A 13,422-nucleotide genomic window follows, 5' to 3' on the forward strand; every position below is an offset into this window, starting at 1 on the left:
TCAGTCTTCCCCAATTGTGTGCGTAGAGAATACTTTTCTCCAAATTGAATCGTGAATCCCAAAGTGAATCAAATTGATTTCACAACAGGCACTTGAATTATGTCCTGCCCTCTGTAAATCTTGAGTTAGTTGCTTGATGGGAATCCAGAAAGATTTCTGAGAATTAGTTTCTCTCCATCTTAATGTAAGAAGTTTTATATCCAAATATAAATAGAATAGAATATGGAATAGAAAATAAAATATGGAATAGTAAATAGAATATGGAATGGAATGAAATAGAATGGAATGGAATAACAGAAGAGACCTTGGAGGTCTTCTAGTCCAGCCCCCTTGGTCAGGCAGGACACCCTATACCAGTGATGGTGAATGTTTTTGGCACCGAATGCCCAAAACAGAATGTACGTGCACGTGTTGGAGCACCGGAAACCCGAAAACCAGTGACCAGTGCATGCATGCTTCCTTTTTGGCCAGGTTTTTGGCAGTTTTCAGGCCATTTTTCAGGTCGTTTTTCTGCTATTTTGGGGCCAAAAACAGCCCGAAAACCAGCCAAAAAATGGCCCAGAAAATGGCCTGGGTTTTGGCTGTTTTTCAGACTGTTTTCCAGTGCTCCATTTGTAAAGACCAGCTGGCAGTGCGCATGTGCACGCCGGAAACCAGAAGAGAAGCTGGTGATGGCGCGCATGTCCACAGAGAGGATTCTGTGAACTTATGCATGCCATAGGTTTGCCATCACGGTTTTATACTTTCCCCTTGAGTCCACAACAGAAATGGGGGTATGTAGAAAATATCTCAGAAGGCACCCTCTCTCGTTCCGTGGGGTATAAAGACAACGGGAAATGTATTTTCAGACTTAGGTGGTTATTTGAGTGCAGAGAAGAGCAACAAAGATGATTAGGGGACTGGAAGCTAAAACATATGAAGAACGGTTGCAGGAACTGGGTATGTCTAGTTTAATGGAAAAAGGACTAGGGGAGACATGATAGCAGTGTTCCAGTATCTCAGGGGTTGCCACAAAGAAGAGGGAGTCAAGCTATTCTCCAAAGCACCCAAGGGTAGAAGCAGCAATGGGTGGAAACTAATCAAGGAGAGAAGCAACTTAGAACTGAGGAGGAATTTCCTGGCAGTTAGAACAATTAACCAGTGGAACAGTTTGCTTCCAGAAGTTGTGAATGCCCCAACACTGGAAGTCTTTAAGAAGATGTTGGATAGCCATTTGTCTGAAACAGTATAGGATTTCCTGCCTAGGCAGGGGGTTGGACTAGAAGACCTCCAAGGTCCCTTCCAACTCTGCTATTGTATTGTATTGCATTTTAGTGTAGCTTCTCAATAAAATAGAATTAGTGTCGATCATCTGGTTGTTTCCTCTGTGGTCTACCTCGCAGGGCTGACACATAACCAACTTTTTTAAATAGGCTGATTCTGAATGAGAGGCCGTGTCTAAAATGGCATAGGGTTTCCTGCTTGAGCAGAGGGGGTTGGACTAGATCACCTTCAAGATCCCTTCCTATTCTGTTATTCTGAATGAGAGGGACTTTCTCACCCACACGGGTAGCAAGATTGTTGAGCTCCTTGGATTTTCCTTTTTAAAGTTATGTGTGTATTTTGTAGGGTTCCCCCCCCCCCCGACTTTAAATACTTTTTAAAATGTAAGCAGCCTACAAGTGTTTGAAGTCAGTGGACCTCTAAATTTAATAAAATGGCCGAGAGAAGGGAATCCACCCTTCCTATGAAGGAGAAGTGATGAAACACTTTGTGGTGCCAAATTCTGTGCAAATATGTGGAGTCCAGTCACACCTCCAGTGGCCCATTTTGGCTCATCATGAGAATATTTCTAATAAAATATTTTTTTGACATACCCACCAATGGAGACAAAATGAAAACACAACAAGGAAGTCATAAGCACAGCAGGTTTTATTATAGAAGATCTTGTAGGACAGAAGTGCATTTTCCAGTGAGATGGTCATTGGGGTTTTTTTATTTGTTTAGAAAACACAGTGAGCAGGAGACAAATAAAATATGTCTGAATGACCATCCGCCCAACACCAAAGGTATATAATTACTTTTTTACAGAATTTCTCAGTGGACAAGAAAAAAAAATGAGACTTATCCATTTGGCATAGCCTTAGGGGGGGAAAACAAATATTGAAAGGACGTAAAATCCCTCTTTTTACAACAGAAATACTAAATTACCTCTCCACCCTGGATAACAATATTACTGATCAAAATAGGCAGGATTTTAAACACGCACAGAGACACAATTCAGAAGGTTTCCTATGAATTGAATATGAAAAGTCACAAGGATTACAGATCTCTCTGGAAAAAAAGGATTCTTATATTGAAACAAAAAACTGGCTCGATAGGAACTATACACAGCGAAGCTCAACAAAATTTACCAATCCTAGTTCAAGATAAGGATTAAAAATTCAAATTTGGGTCCCTCAAGAATATCACATTATAATTTCCTCGTAATGATAACCTATATTTTTTTCTTATTGCATTGAAAGGATGGAGGCTGGAATATAACAAGGTACTTTTTCAGCATAATACTGATTTAAAAGGATTAATCTATTTTCAGTAGAAAAAATAACAAGCATGCATCTTTGCAAATAAGTACTTGAAAACTACAAACGATCCCTTTTGCCTTGCCAGTGTTCACTGTTAGGTATATTGATTGAAACTGCTACTGTCTCTTCTTTTCTTGGACTGAAGGCTTCACAGGGGCTCCGTCAGAATGTCGTCTTGGGTTTCAAACTTCAGTGAGGTCCAGTCCATCAACGGTTTTGAGACCACAGGCAACTGGGTCTCGTTTAACTCTTTGACAGTCCAGACCTTATCCCAGAGATAGACCTCAGCTATTTCTCCCACGAAGGACCGCTCCACATCAAAGCAAGCCCCGTAGGAATCCTGTTCCTGCCCCAGCATCACCACCAGATCCCTCTCGACCTCATAGCCCCTGGCTGCCCCTTTCCTTGGCAAGCGCTGCGTATATTAACCAAAGCTGGACTATCCCAGTAGCCGAATCCCAAGTGGTACAAACTGATTCCCAGCGGATGGTAGACCTGTCTGTGAGGTTGGGCATCATGAAAACGGTGCACTCACCACCCACACACATTTCAAAACCATGGGGGTTTCGCTAGAGGAGGATCTCGTTGTTGTGGTCTCAGGAAGCAACTGAGAAGAGGGAGAAGCTGCGGGTCAGGTCAGTGAAGAAGCAGAGAACAAGGGGTCAACTGTCGCAAGCTTTGATCTAGATTGGGCTTCAGGAGAATTTAGGAGTTGGCAGAAAGCTTGGGGAAGGGAAAGACTTTTCTCCTTCCAAATCTGAGGAAGAAAGAAGGGAGAGAAGACATGAAAGGGTGGACTTCATGCCCACAGAGCTATTCAAACCCAACTTGCATGAATCCATGGTTGATTCAAGACGGATTCATGGAAGGTGAAAGTTCTACCATGGAATGAAGACTTGCCTGTGTTGGTCACGATCCCTGGAACACCGAAGATCACAAGGACTGTACAAAGCAACAGATGCTCCTTCTCCATGATGTCACCCAGAATAGCCACAGGTCAGCTGCTTGAAGGGCCAACCAGAGAGGTCCTTTCTCTTGCTTGGCTGTCTCCGTTGAGTTAGAGAGACGTTTTCAACAGTGTAGAAAGTTCCTCCTGCTTTTGAACAGACTCCTCAAAACACCTTCCAGGGCCTGTTTTCAAAGATAGCAAAGAATCACCAAACAGGGGAGACAGATGGAGAACCATCTGTTGGCTATTATGGTCTGGACCATGAGATAATGTCATGGAAGATTCAGGTATGCAGCCAGCCTCAAAACGAACACTCTGGGCAGTTTTCTTCTCCAAAATTCAAAGAAAACCCAATTTCATTAACCTTTACAATAAATCTAAAGTTTCGTTATACTTATCTTTATAATTATGGCAAAAATAACTGCTTGCTATTTTATTTATTAATTTTATTTGCCACCCGTTTGGCAATTTGAGGCAATGCTACATATCAGGCTGCCACACTTAATGGCCACAGTTCAATTTGTTAAGTGAAGTGATCTCTAAAGGAAACTGGGACTCTGCTTATGATCTGACTTCTCAGTGGTTCTCAGTGCAAAGATTGGTGGCAAAGATACTTTTTTTTTACCACTGTCAGAACTTTGGTCACTAAATGAGACAGTTGTTAAATAAGGATTGCTATTAGCTCACCTGGTTGGGTTTCCTCTCTGGTCTACCTCGCAGGGTTGACTTGCAGCTGGCTTTTTTATAGTGGGACTGTGAGTGAGAGATGGCTTTCTTACACAAATTTTGGGGTGGTATAGTTAAGGAACCCTCAGTTTTCCTTTTACAGGTGATTTGTGTATGTGTGTTTTGCATTTTGTTAGATAATAAAAAGAAAATATTTTAACGAAAATTATAAAGGGTAAGCTGGCTACCGTTAGGTGACCTCTAACTTTCAAACAACAACTAACATGTAGTTCTTGACTTATGACTATAATTGAGCCTAGAGGTAAGCAAATGCTGTGGCTGTTAAGCAAATCCATTTTAACCAGTGGTGGTTTTTATGCCAGAAATGGAAATATGTCCGAAACTGGCAAAAAAAAAAAAAAAACATCAGAAATTGCAGTCATGTGACTGCAGGACATTGCACACATATGTAAAGATGAGCTGGTTGCCAAGTGCCCAAAATGCAGTCATGTGACAAGCATATGCCTGCGTGGCACACTGTCATAATTCCGAAATTGAGTTGTAAGTGGCTTTTGACAGGGTGTGTTGCAAATAACAATGGCTGCTAAGTAAACAGTTGCAAATTGAAGACTTGAGAGTAAGAGAAGGGAATAAACCCTTCCTATGAAGGCTCTTATGTTTACGCAGAATTTGGCATCTGATACACACATCACTAAGGAGTTGGCAAACTCCCCTTCATAGGCTGGAATGGGACAATTGATCGCAGCGAGATTTTCACAACCACGTCCCCCCCCCATCACATCTGACCTTGCTTAGGCAATCATTCTGCCAGAAGTTCATCCCTGACCACTAGGGTCAACCGTCCCCCCCCCAACCACATGGTCACAGCCCATTTAAATCCAGGGAGACTTAATAATGTCCAATTCGCAGTGCAGGAAAACTAAATGCCAGGCAATACCCGCACCAAGAGATGGGTCACTGCCTTCTCAATGGATGGTAGAGGCCTCGGGCACCAGAGAGTCAGGGGACAGAGTGTCTGGGTCCGGAAAGGCCTGCAGGGGGCAGTCTGGCACCATACTTCTCCCTCTATTGCCCTGCACTCTGCATGAGACCTGAAGCACCTCCAACCCAGCACAGGAGATTTTGAGGGGGGGCAAGGTAGCCTGCACTGTGGGAAGTGGAGTTCAGGGCTAAATGCAAAGGACAGGACAGCAGGAAGCATGGTGACAGGCCACCACCGGTGGGCTCTCCAGATCCCATCACTCTGTCTCCCGCTTCTCTGGTGCCTGAGACCAAAGCCATCCACCGAGAAGGCAGAAGCCAATATCTTGGCACAGGGATTGACTGGCATTTAATTCTCCTGCTCTACCAATTGGCCAGGAGTAAGTTTCCCTGGGTGAATGGACTGTGATCATGTAGCAGGGGGAAAGGATAGCTAATCTGTGCGAGGGGGCAAGTGCTGGCACAGGACCGGCTGAGAAAGAATGACCAGGATAGCTCAGGCTAACGTGGGCACAAAAATGTAACTGCAATCAATTTTACTTGTGAGGCCCTCTCAAGTCTCTAAGAACCATCGCCATGGCCAAATTACACCAGGAAAGAAAACTATAAAATCTTTAATTCCCCAACAGCCATACTTACCCTTAAAATGGTCCATTGAGGTTTTTTCTCTCTGGTTCTAAGAACCATCGCCATGGCCAAATTACGCCAGGCAAGGAAACTATAAAATCTATTCTCCATCAACAGCCACACCTAGCATTAAAATGGGCTGTTGAGGTTTTCTCTGTCTGCTTCTAAGAACGATCGCCATGGCCAAATTATGCCAGGCCAGGAAACTATAAAATCTATAATCCTCCAACATCCACCCCTAGCATTAAAATGGGCTTTTGAGTCTTTCTTTGTCCGGTTCTAGTAACCATCACCATGGCCAAATTACGCCAGGCAAGGAAACTCTAAAATCTATTATCAATCATAGCACCAACTCTGAATGGGACTACAATGGGAAATCTCCTTAATTTTCACAACCTTTTAAGGCACTCAATGATAGCTTCAATTGGGAAACTTACCATCGTATATCAAGGCAAGCGGAAGAACTATGAAATTTCCAAAGGACAGGCACTCTGACAAATTTACTATCAGTAGACACATAGACGTAAACAATATCTGCATCTTTGCACAAGTGACTATCAACAAGCCCAAAAGGAATCAAAAGGACCAAAACACCTTCTCACCAGCTAAGAACACCTGTTATCAGGCAGATTAACTCCACAATTAAGATCAGACCAACAGTCAAATAGTGAACAATATCCGAAACAACAACTAGCCCAACCAAAGAATCTCCAAGACCATTTTCAACAATACTGAAATCACATACCACTAGAAAGCAAGTTGAGAACAAACCCCTCTCTCTCCAAGCACTGATATTCCCTAAATAATAAAACATCTGCAAAAGAAACTACCAAGCTCCGAAAACACTAAGGACCTGTCAACCTTAAAGCGCAACTCTTCTCGTTTGTACACAGTTCGTCGCCAACTTTCATTTATAAGAAGTCTGACTGGTACTATGGCCTTCTTTCTAAGAAAGAGAAGGTGGCAGGGAGGTATTCCAGAAGGATCCCCTTCCAGTCGGAGTACTGAGGGTGTCCTCAGGGACTGGAGGAGGCTTGCAGCTGAGCGCTGTTTGACTCCTCCAGGTTGATTCACCCTCACTGCTTACTCAGGGACTGAAAGGATCACCCAGTGGAAACCCCAGAGAGGCTGTCCAGTGTGAGTCTCTCAATGTGGGTGTTCAGGGATTGAATGACCTCCACAAATGGGGGGGGGCATCACCTCTATCTACACACTGCTTCTGGGGGCGCCTCTGGTTCTACCACAGCCAATGGCTAAAATGATCTCACATCAGAAATTGTTCAAATATTTTACTTTTGTTACATTTTTAAACCATCATTACTTTGTATTTTCTCCCCAAAAAAAACTTCGCTAAAGCATGCCTTAGGGCGCAACCCATGCAAACCTATGGTATGCGTGCCTAAAGTGCCACGCAGAGCGATGTCACTTGGCACATGCGGTGTCGCCCATTCCTTTTCCGGTTTCCAGCGGGCGCATGTGCATCAGCCAGCTAGACTTCCGGTTACTGGCACGCGATCAGCTGACCAGCGTGCATGCTCACACCGGAAAACGGAAGCCCAGCTCTTCCAGTTTCTGGCACTGCCACATGCACAAAGTCCAGCTGATCGTCGTGCACGCATGTGCACCAGAAACCCAAGAGGAACGGGCAATGCCGACGTCCCAGGCAACATGGCTCCACTTGCCACTTCGGGCAAACGTGCCATATATTTGCCACCACAGCCTTAGGGTAAGCTTTAGTAAGCCCCAAAGGTTTTTGCAGTGGTCAACCACATGTTGCCGATAGTACCTGTCAGGCTTCATGGTTAAATACAGCACTGGAAAGTTAATAAAACTGACTTAGCTTTGATGTCTTCGACTGCTTGTCTGTTGTTATTCCCTTCACGTAGAGTGCCTTTGAAATAATTTTTTTTTAAAAATCAACATCAACAAATGACCACCTGATGTTCACAGACTAGAAAACAAATTCCATCAATTTTACAAAGGTGCTTTTCTGTTCTTTATCCTACGAGTGAAAGAAGGCAAGATACAATGAATTGGAAGGTTGTCCCATTGAGAACACCATAAACCACTGTTTTTTACTGTTCCTTCCAGCTCCAGGAATTTCTCTTACTCTCCAGGAACAGGAAGGCATTTCTAAAATTGCCTCAGGCCCTGAGAGTTTACCTTCCTGCAAGAAATTCAGGTTAGTTCCCGGACCTGAGGCAATTTTAGGTAATTTTTGCCATTAGTTCCTTGAAGTAGATAGTCCTCTGCATGTTTTGTTTAAGGACTTGAGCCGTGGCTAGAATTACCTCAGGTCCCAAGAATGGACTATTTCTGAGAACAAGGTCAATTCCTGGACTTGAACAAATTTTTGCCTTTACTTGAAGTAGCTAGTCCTCCACATGTTTATGTATATTTTATTTGGCCAAGGAATTTAAGAACTTGAGCCTTGACTTAAATTACCTCAGGTCCTAAAAATTCACTTTTTAGGCAAAGTCAGCTCCTAAGGTAATTTTTAGGTATGATTCATCTGTGGTGGCTTGGTCCTTTTAAAGGGACATGATTGAGATTACCTCAGGTTCCACTAGTATTTTATTCTAAGAAATTAAACTTTGGCTAAAAATTACCTTAGGCCTCAAATTTGACTATTTCAAGAAAGCAAGGTCAGCTCCTGGACTGAAGTAATTTTAGTTCACTTTTACACCTTTAGTTACTTGAAGTAGCTAGTCCTCTATATGTTTTCTTTTAAGAACTTGAACCGGGGCTAAATTTCTTTCCTCAGGTCCTAGGAGTTGAATTTTATTCAAGTAAGCAAGCTCAATGGCAGGGACTGAAGCAATTTTGCTAATTTTAACACTTTCACCTGTGGTAGTTTAGCCCTTTTAACTGCACCTGTCTAAAACTCCCTCAGCTTTATTTCTCCTTTTAAGATGACTTTTAACTCTTACTGGTCTGTAGTGATTTGGTCCCAGCTGAGATTACTTCAGATTCCACTCATATTTTACTCCTAAAAACTCCAGCCTTGGCTAAAATTATTCAGGACCCAGAAATTTGCCTTATTTCCCACCCCCCAAAGGTGGGACTGAGATAACTCACCATAGGTGAGCTGTGGCATTGGGAATCTTTTAAATAAGATGCCCTTGAGGTATTACCACAGCCACCACTGGCATTTTACTTCTGAAGAAATATATGCCCTGATTAAAATTACCTCAGGTGTTATCCTTACTCCCTTAGAAGCTAAATTTACCCCAGGAGCTGTCCTTACTCCCTGAGAATAGGCTAAATTTACCTCAGGTGCCATCCTTACTCCTTGAGAAAAGGCTTAAATCACCTCAGGTGCCATCCTTGCTCCTTGAGAAAAGGCTAAAATCACCTCAGGTGTCATCCTTACTCCTTGAGAATAGGCTAAAATTACCTGAGGCGCCATCCTTGACAACAGGCTAAAATCACCTCAGGCTCCTTCTTATACCCTGAGAAAAGGCTATTCATTAGCTCCCCTCCACATCCTATCACGTCTGAGAGCCTCAAGCTAGGATTACCTCAGGGTGCAAGAGGCCACATCACGATCTGATCTACGAAGCCTTTGGCTGCCGAGGCACCGTAGGGAGAGGTGAGTTTGCTCTCCCGCGGCCCGCAGCATCGTCTCTTTCGAGGGGGGGGGGGGAGAGACACGAGGAGAAGGCAGCGGCACGCGCTGCATCTGCAGCGCGCTCGCGCTTTTGCCTCAGCCTGAGGAGCCCGCCGACTTTTTTAAGTGTGCCCACCCCTCGAAGAGGGGGGGGGGGAGAAATAGGGGCCGCTCACCCAGTCCGAGGGGCGGATTTCCAAAACAGCCAATCGCAGCCGAGGTGGGCATGGAGAAGGGCGCTTGGCGGGAAAGGCACGTGGCTCATCACGGACAGGTGTGCCGCATCCTCAGAGGTGAGGGCGATTGGAAGCAGGCACGCGGTCTCTGCACGTGTGTGTGAGTGTGTGTAAAATAAGATAAGGTAACCTTGATTGTTATTTTTTTTTACTGCGGGCACATTGGCCCACGTTAAAAATGAAATTACGTTGCCTGCTCTCAAAAGAATATATAATCTATACATTTTAATCCGATAATATTATTGCTTACAATGTATGTTCTTAAGCATATTTTTATACCTGTATTTGTTTCTAATTCATTAATCTTCCTTCATTGTTAATTTGCTAATCTTGGCACCTGTTATCTGGCAATGTATACAATAAGTCCCATATTGAGTAATATTCTGTTTCTCCTTTATCTTTAAATCCCATTGTTAACCTCTAATATTTATTACCATTTCAGATGTAGATGTACTTCTGTTTGTATAGAGCAGGGGTGGTGAACACGCGGCTCGCAAGCTGCATGCTGCTCCCGGCCAAAATAAATGAGGCTCTTTGCCTCTTATCATTATTTAGTATACTGTGGCTTGGATCGCGCGCTCCCTTTCGGAAGCTGGGGAGGTCCTTTGCAGGCAGCTAGAACGGGCCGCCTGCAAAGGACTTCCCCAGACTTGCTTTGAGGAGCACGGGGCGACTGAGGCTAGTTGTGAAGCCCCAAAGCCCCCACCGCCACCGGAAGAACTGCTGCCACCTCCTTCTCATCCTCCTCTAACAGGCAGCACTGCCGGATTTGCCGCCCGGCGCTGCGGCTGAGATGAAGCCGCCAAAGCTCCAGCCGGCATCTCTGCGCGTGGCAGCGGCGCCTCCCCTCCGCTCGGAGCAGCTGAGCTCAATCAGCGCTGGGTTACCCCTGCCCCCTCCTCCTCCTCCGCCGTGCTTTTGAGGAGCCATGAGGCTGCAGGAGCCAGTAGGAAGGCAGGGGGGGAGCAGGGGAAAAAAAGCCTCATGGCTCCTCAAAAGCACGGAGGAGGGGGAGGGGGCAGAGGTAACCCAGCGCTGAGCTCAGGAGCAAATCTGGTGATTCTGTTGGAGGAGGAGGAGGAGGAGGAGGAGGTAGCAGCAGTTATTCTGATGGCAACTCGTACTCGTCGGCATCTTCAGCAGAAGCCCTGCCCACAATGAAGAAAGCAAAGATGGAGCAGATCCACGCAGATGACGTCGCTGCAACATGACTGGAGGAGGAATTCTGGGAGTTGAAGTCCACAAGTGTTAAAGCTGTCAGGTTTGAAGACCCCTGGGGGTTTTTTTCCCTAAAGGGTTAGGGGTGCAAGGGTCTTGTAACTTGACAGCTTTAAGAGTTGCGTGCTTCAAATGCCAGAGTTTCTGAGCCAACATTTTGGTTGCTAAGCAGGAGCGTTGTTAAGTGATACTGATATTATATAACACTTTGAATTAAGCGGGTACCTTGAAGAAACATAACTTTGAGTTTCAAATAATACTGATTTCGTTGTTGTCTTAGGTGACATCTGTGAAAAAAATTCGGGTGCTCAGGCATGAAAATGTGCCGCTCAAACACTATACTTTTCTGCTCACATCGAAAAAAAATTAGAGGGAACATTGCTTCCGGGTCTGTTTTGGCAGGTCACTGCGTGGTGTGGCTCTCTGACTCTCACAGTTTAAAATTTTGGCTCTTTTTGTCAAACTTGTTCGCCACCCCTGGTATAGAGTGATGAGTGTTATGGCACAACTATGGAACTGATGGGCATAACTATGTCATACAATAGCATGTATTTAAAAAAGAGATTATAGCATATGATTAAGAGGATAACGGTTCCGATTAGGGTGTATAACTCCATGTATATGTTTAAAAAGGACTTGATAACCAGTATACCACTTTTGCAAAATTGAAATTGTGATGTAGAATAAAAGAAAATGCATAATAAAAACATTTTTTTAAAAAAAGAATATCTAAACTCTCTATCTCTCTATCTATCTATCTATCTATCTATCTATCTATCTATCTATCTATCTATCTATCTATCTATCTATCTATCATCTATCTATATATCTATCCACATACACCCCACACATTTATGCATGCTACACACACACATATAAATCACTGTCCATTTTGAATACATGGGATTCATAGTGTAATGCCTTCTCCTCTAGGTTTCATCCCATCTGGGAACCCTTTGGACTACAAATCCCATCCGCCTGCCAGCCAATCATCACCCTTTTTGCTTGAAAGGTAACTCTAGTTTTTGCTTTTTTTTAAATTGGAGGCTGCCTCACAATGGCACTGAGAACAATGTTTCACTTAGCAACATAAATTTTGGGCTCAGTTGTGGTCGTAGCTTGAGGACTACATGTACTGGGGATGCTTTGGATTACAAGTCCCATCAGCCACTTCCAGGGTGGGGGTGTGGATAGGGATAATCCCTTCTTGCAACAGGTTGCCCCCTCAAAATACTCATCGTTTAAAGAAAATCAGAAAATGTAATAAATAAAATTATGATTTCTTCTCTCTCTCTCTCTCTCTCTCTCTCTCTCTCTCTCTCTCTCTCTCTCTCTCTCTCTCTCTCTCTCTCTCTCTCTCTCTCTCTCTCTCTCACACACACACACACACACACACACACACACACACACAAATGCTTTGGACTTCAGATCTCATTAACCAGCCTTGCAGGTGGGGGCTAATGGGGATAATCTAACACTGACTAGGTGGCTCAGTTACTAAGACACTGAGTTTGTCGATCAGAAAGGTTGGCAGTTTGGCGGTTCGAATCCCTAGTACAGGCCTTCTGTGTGAGCGGGGGGTTGGACTAGATGACCTCCAAGGTCCCTTCCAGCTCTTGCTATTGTTTACCTCTCCCCATCAGCCCCCACCTAAAATTCAAGGCCCTTTTTCTCTGTTTTGTGTTCTGCTTGCACCTTTCCCTCCTTGTTACAATCTTGCCAAGAAGCCCTTGGTTTTATTGTCTTGTGCAAAATATAGAATTTGTTATTGTAAAAAAGATCCAGGGTTGCTTTGCTTTGCTTTCTAATGTTACAAATGTTGCTTAAATGTTAAAAACGGAGGAAGTTTTGATACAGGATGTCTTAGCCTGCTGAAAGTGAAATAGATTGACCCAGATTTGAAACTGTTTCCTTTTTTCTCTATTACAGGAACTTTTTTCTCCCCATACACCCCCCCCCCCCCGTTAAATGTGCTTGTCCAAAAGTGCGAAATAATAGATGGTTGTCTTAGCTGTGTTTGTTTGTTGTTAAGTTGTGAAGTCAAACAAACAAACACAGTAACAGAATTGGAAGGGTCTTTGGGGGTCATTTAGTCCAACCCCCTGTTCAGGCAAGAGACTTGTATTAAGCATTCAAACTGCCGAACTGCCAACCTTTCTGATCGACAAGCTCAGTGTCTTAGCCACTGAGCCCACCTACTGTAGTCAGTCTATGTGTCTGACCCATTGCATGCCTGACCCATTGTGTCTGACCCATCGCGACCCCATGGACAACATTCCTCCAGGCCTTCCTGTCCTCTACCATCCTCTGGAGTCCATTGAAACTCACGCCTACTGCTTCGGTGACTCCATCCAGCCACCTCACTCTCTGCCGTCCCCTTCTTCTTCTTTTGCCCTCAATCTTTCCCAGCATGAGGCTCTTCTCCAGGGAGTCCTTCCTTCTCCTTAGGTGGCCAAAGCATTTGAGTTTCCTCTTCAGGATCTGACCTTCTAACAAGCAGCCAGGGTTGATCTCCTCTAGGACTCACCCGTCCATATTTTCAAAATGTAT

At 44.2% G+C, this 13,422-nt stretch overlaps 1 pseudogene across 1 annotated transcript; it reads right to left on the bottom strand.

The window, feature by feature from the left end:
• Positions 1-2,712: 2,712 nt before the first annotated feature.
• LOC309399053 (mucosal pentraxin-like) lies at positions 2,713-3,537 on the bottom strand (annotated as a pseudogene). The gene is made up of 2 exons: positions 3,447-3,537; positions 2,713-3,321 (listed from the first exon to the last, which is right to left on the bottom strand). The product of its transcript is annotated as a mucosal pentraxin-like (transcript).
• Positions 3,538-13,422: the final 9,885 nt, after the last annotated feature.

The sequence above is a fragment of the Natrix helvetica genome (assembly GCF_964273705.1).
Source record: "Natrix helvetica genome assembly, chromosome: 14".
NCBI classification, from domain to species: Eukaryota; Metazoa; Chordata; class Lepidosauria; order Squamata; family Natricidae; genus Natrix; species Natrix helvetica.